We start from the raw sequence: 6,000 nt of genomic DNA, 5'->3' as shown, positions 1-6,000 counted from the left end.
ATCCTGCCAATCGTTTCTTACAGAACAGTAATATTCCATAACATTCATACACTATAACTTATTCAACCATTCTCCAACTGATGGGCATCCACTCACCCAGTTTCTTCCCTTCCAGTTCCTCACCACTACAAAAAGGGCTGCCACAAACATGTGGGACTTCTTCCCTGTTTAAGCTCGCTCTGGGATACAGAGCCAGTAGAGACACCACTGGATCAAAGGGTATGCACCGTTTGATGGCCCTTTGGCTCTCCAGAATGGTTGAATCAGTTTACAATTCCACTAACAATATATTAATGTCCCAGTTTCTCCACATCCCTTTAAATATTTACCATTATCTTTTCCTGTCATCTTAGCCAATCTATGTGTATAATGTGATATCTCAGAGTTGCCTCACAGAGCATTTTTTAATATGATTATTAATAGCTTTGATCTCTTCTGAAAACTGCCTGGAACCTGTTCCTATCTTTTGACCATTTATCAACTGGAGAATGGCTCTTATAAATCTAACTTATGTATTTATTTGAGAAATAAGGCATCTATCAGAGAAAAAAATTGCTGTAAAAAAATTTCTTCCCTCTTTCCTGGAAGAAAGGAAACCATTCTGGAGAGCCAAAGGGCCATCAAACTGTGCATAGCTTTTGTTTTAATTAGGTTTTTGGTTGACTCTTTAGGATTCTCCAAACAAACTATCATATAATCAGCAAAGAGCGAAAGTTTTGTTTCCTTGTTCCCTATTTTAATTCCTTCAATTTCTCTTATCTTATTGCTGTGGCTCATATTTCTTTTTTTTTTTAAATTTTAATAGCTTTTTATTTACAAGTTATATGGATGGATAATTTTACAGCATTGACAATTGCCAAACCTTTTGTTCCAATTTTTCCCCTCCTTCCCCCCACCCCCTCCCCTAGATGGCAGGATGAGCAGTAGATGTTAAATATATTAAAGTATAAATTAGATACACAATAAGTATATATGACCAAACCGTTATTTTGCTGTACAAAAAAAAGAATCGGACTCTGAAATATTGTACAATTAGCCTGTGAAGGAAATCCAAAATGCAGGCAGACAAAAATATAGCAAATAGGAATTCTATGTAGAGGTTCCTAGTCATCTCCCAGAGTTCTTTCGCTGGGTGTAGCTGGTTCAGTTCATTACTGCTCCACTGGAACTGATTTGGTTCATCCCATTGCTGAAGAGGGCCAGGTCCATCAGAATTGATCATCATAGAGTATTGTTGTTGAAGTATATAAGGATCTCCTGGCCCTGCTTGTTTCATTCAGCATCAGTTCCTGTCAGTCTCTCCAGGCCTTTCTGAAATCGTCCTGTGGGTCATTTCTTACCGAACAATAATATTCCATAATATTCGTATACCACAATTTATTCAGCCATTCTTCAATTGATGGGCATCTATTCAGTTTCCAGTTTCTGGCCACTACAAAGAGGGCTGCCACAAACATTCATGTGGCTCATATTTCTAAGATAATACTGAATAATATTGGTGATAATGGGCATCCCTGCTTCACCTCTGATGGTACTGGGAAGATTATTAGTTTTTCCCCATTACAGATAATGCTTGCTGATGGTTTTAGATAACATTGTTTATCATTTTGAGGAATGTTCCTTTTATTCTCGGTGTTGCATTCTGTCCAAGGCTTTTTCTGCATCTATTGAGATTATCATATGATTTCTGTTGACTTTGTTATTGATATAGTCTATTCTGATCATATTGAACCAGATTTGCAATTCTGGCATAAATCCCACCTGCTCATAATGTATGGTCCTTGTGATATATTGCTGTTATCTCTTTGCTAGCATTTTATTTAAATTTTTGCATCACTATTCATTAGAGAAATTGAGCTATAGTTTTCTGTGTTTTGGCTCTTCATGGAGAACGTATGAATATCATATTGTGTCTTAAAGTAATTTGGCAGGACTCCCTTACTCTCTTTTTTTTCTTCAAATAGTTCCTATAGTATTGGAATTAATTGAGCTTTTTTTTTTTAATTGTTTGATAATTTTCCTATAAATCCATCTGGGAATTTTTTTCTCAGGGAACTCATTTATGGCTCCCTAAATTAAATATTTTAAAATTATTAACTAAAATGAAGTATTACTCATTTATAAAATAAAATTATGTATTACTTCTAGAATGTTACATAGTAGAAAATATGTAAGATACAAAATTATAGAAATTATATATTGAGAATTTAAATATACTATTTTCTCTGCTAATCTGGGAAATTTATAATTTATATTTATATATTTATAAAAATATCCATATTTAAATTTATATGTAATTCGAGTACCTTTTAGACTGGAAGAATTGCTCAACTAGGGAGGGATAGCACGGATGGGGAGGAGCCATGTGTACACAATTTATGTAGCCTTTAGAACGACTTTTGACAGAGCGTCTCCTACTGGTTTTAGTACAATCTGGATGGCCAGACGTCAAGAGCATCTATTAATAGATTAATTTGGAAGAGAATGACATCAAGGTCAACTATTACCCTAATGACAAATTATTTCTTGAAAAGGCTACAAGCTAAAGCTGAGGGGAGAATTGGTGCAGGACTTTTTGCTTACAGATGATTGTGTGCTCAGTGCAGCTGCTGAAGCTGAAAGGCAACTCTGCTGCTTGTGCTCATTTTGCCAAACAATTAACACCAAGAAAACACGGGTTCTCCACCAGCACCAACCCTCCACACGGGAAGCACTTGTACAGAAAATTGAGAATTACTGACTCCGTGTATTTACTGACCGTGGCCAGACCCTTTTCGGGGATGTCCACATCAATGGTGATATATACATTGCCAGAGCTAGCTCAGTGACTGGGAGTGTTGGGAGGCTCCGAAGGTTGACTACCAACCGAAAGTCTGCAGACTCATTGGCTGATGTTATTATTGTGTGCCCGTGAAACCTGGAAGATCTGCCAGCGCAAGGCCAAGAAACTGAGTTGTTCTCATTTGTCTTAGGAAGATTTCGAAGATCCCCTGGCGGGGTGAGATTCCAGACACCGAGGTCCTTTCTCGAATTAAACTGCCCAGCGTTCTAACTCTACCCAGAGAAAACGACTCCAATGGGCCGTGACGTTGATCAAATGCCAAATGCACGCTCGCCCAAAAGACTATTGAACACACAAGGTGGTCACAAGAAATGACACAGGGACACTCTCAAAGTCTCTGAAGAAGAATTAGTTTTGCTTATACATTTATAGTTTACATATCATAGGTTTAATTTATGATATGTTTATAGTTCAGTTTCAGTTGTGAGAAACGGGATCCACTGGCACAGGATCAAAGAAGTTGTTGGGTTCTATGAGTAAAACAGAATTGCAGTAGTCAAGAGAAACGGGAGATGCACAAATGTAGAGATGTCTCCACTCCAACAGTTCGTTTAGCATTTCTACCCAACCGGTGAAAGAGCTTTCTGAGCTCTCGGTGATCTGATCATCACAGGCACACACACTGAACCTTCACCCCAATATAATGAGATCATTTTGGTCCTCTTCAAGAATAAAGGACAGCAGCTAACCAACCATTTTAAATTTCAGGCTCATTTCATTGAGATCTCTTTCTCTGTGTCTCTCTCTTGTCTCTCCTCTGTTTTTTCTCTGTCTCTCGCTGTCTATCTGGTTAATATAATTTAGAGCTACAAAATTTCCTATAAGTACTCCTTTGCCTGCATTCCATAAATTTTGGTATGTTCTTTCACTGGGAGCCAAGATGGGGGAGTAAAGGGAGGGGCTCATCTGAAGTCTCCCAAATTCCTCTCCAAATGTCTCAAAATGAATTTGATCATGGCAGAACTGAAAAAGACAGGGGGAGACATCTTAGAAAGTCAGCAAAAAAGATGTGTCTCACCTCTGAGGTACCACCTCACACCTCTCAGATGGGCTAAAGTGACAAGAAAAGATAATGACAAATGTTGGAGAGGATGGGGGGAAACTGGGATACCGATGCATTGTTGGTGGAGTTGTGAATGGATCCAATCATTCTGGAGAGCAATCTGGAACTGTCCTCAAAAAGTCATCAACTCGTGCATCCCCTTTGACCCAGCAGTGTCACTACTGGGCTTAGAAAGTAATACAAGAAAATCAGGAAAAGAAAGTCAACAGCTTGGTGAAAGAGGGACAGAAACACTAAAGATAACATCTTAAAAATAAAATCAACCAAATGGCAAAAGAGATACAAAAATCTACCGAAGATAAATTAGAATTGGTGGGCAGCTAGGTGGCGCAGTGGATAGAGTACCAGCCCTGAAGTCGGGAGGACCTGAGTTCAAATTTGACCTTAACTTAACACTTCCTGGCTGTGTGACCTTGGGCAAGTCATTTATCCCAATTGCCTCAGCAAAAATAAATAGATAGATAAATAAAAGTATTATAAAAAGGTAGAATTGGTTAAATGAAAAGAAAGATGGATAAAAGCTCCTTGAAGAAAACAATTAAAATTTAAATTGGGCAAATGGAATCTAATGACTTCAGGAGATATTAAGAAACCATAAAACGAAAATGAAAGACTGAGAAAAATAGAAGAAAATGCAAGATGGGTCATTGGAAAAACAACCGACCTGGAAAATAGAGGGCAAATAACTTAAGAATCATTGGGCAACGTGAAAATCATGATTAAAAAGACTTAGACATCATCGTTTAAGAAATTCCCAACTCCCTGATATTTTAGAACTAGACGGGAAAAGAGAAATGGAAAGAACCCACTGATCACCTCCTGAAAGAGATCCCAAAACGGGAATGTCATCGCCAAATGGCCGCCGGGTCGAGAAGGAAATATTACAAGCAGCCAACCCCTGTCCCCCAAATCAAATATTTTGGAACCAGTCAAGATAAGATTTAACACCTTCTGCATGAAAGCAGGCCACAAGGGGGCGCGGCGCATGGGGCACCGGTGAGCAAACTGCGCTCAGACCCAGCTCTAGCACGTCTCCCGCTTGCCTCTGTTTCCTCATCTGGAAAACAAGCAGCAGAAGGATCTGGCACAGGACTCCAGCGCGCCTGCCAACAACACCCCGAAAGGTCGGAAGAGGCGGCCGGGACAGAAGGGACACGAGGACGCGGCATTCAGGGACCAGAGGGCTGGGGACCTGATCTTCCAGGGCGCAAAGGAGCAGGGATTCCCACCAAGAAGCTCCTCCCCCCAAACGGAACGGGATCTTTCGGGAGAAAAAGTGGACGGTCCGTGAATGAAAGGCCTTTTTTTTTCAGAGCCGGCGGAGAAGCCGCCTCTCGCCAGAGGCTCCGCCAAGCAGGAAAAGGTGGTCGGGAGAGAGGCCGTAGGAGGCCCAGGAAGGGCCGGGGCGCACACTCCCAGCCCAAGGGCTGCTCGGAACTCCCGCCAACCTCCCCGTGTTAGAGTCTGGCTAGACCCAGGGCCCGGGGCGGAGGGGGGGGGGGGGACTGGTTTTGTTGGGACAGCAGCAAAAGATAGAACGAAAGGAGGGGAGGAGGGGGAGGGAGAACGGGGCTCAAGAGGGAGAACTGGTACAGCGGGGAGATGGGGGTGGGGGTTAGGTTACAGCGGGGGAAATGGGGGTGGGGGTTAGGGTTACAGAGGGGGAGATGGGGGTGGGGGTTAGGGTTACAGCGGGAGAGATGGGGGTGGGGGCGGAATCGAGTTGCTTTTTGAGCAAGGTGGGGGAAGGAAGAGGGGAAGGGGCGGAGGGAGGGGGAAGCAGAGGGAAGAAAAGGGGAGGAAGGAAAGCAGGATAAGCAGAGATGGAAGGAGGGAAATGGCGGGAATGACGGCGAGTATGGGCGGGGGAAGCTCGCCCCTGCCCCGAACGTGGGAGCGGCCCGGACAGCGGTGTGTGTGAGGGAGGGGCGGAGAGCCAGCAAGGGCTGGAAGGGCCTCGGCCGCGATCTGTGACAAGTAACAACAGCGGAAAAATAACTAAGGGGCGAAGCAGAAGCCGAGCTGCCCAATGAGAGGAGGGGGGAGGGCGTTTCGCCCAACGCACGGCGCCTGAGCGCTGGCCGCGGGAACGCAC

The sequence above is a fragment of the Antechinus flavipes genome, chromosome 1 (assembly GCF_016432865.1).
Source record: "Antechinus flavipes isolate AdamAnt ecotype Samford, QLD, Australia chromosome 1, AdamAnt_v2, whole genome shotgun sequence".
Lineage (NCBI taxonomy): Eukaryota > Metazoa > Chordata > Mammalia > Dasyuromorphia > Dasyuridae > Antechinus > Antechinus flavipes.
The sequence above is the reverse complement of the archived record's forward strand: the minus strand, read 5'-3'. Positions refer to the sequence as shown.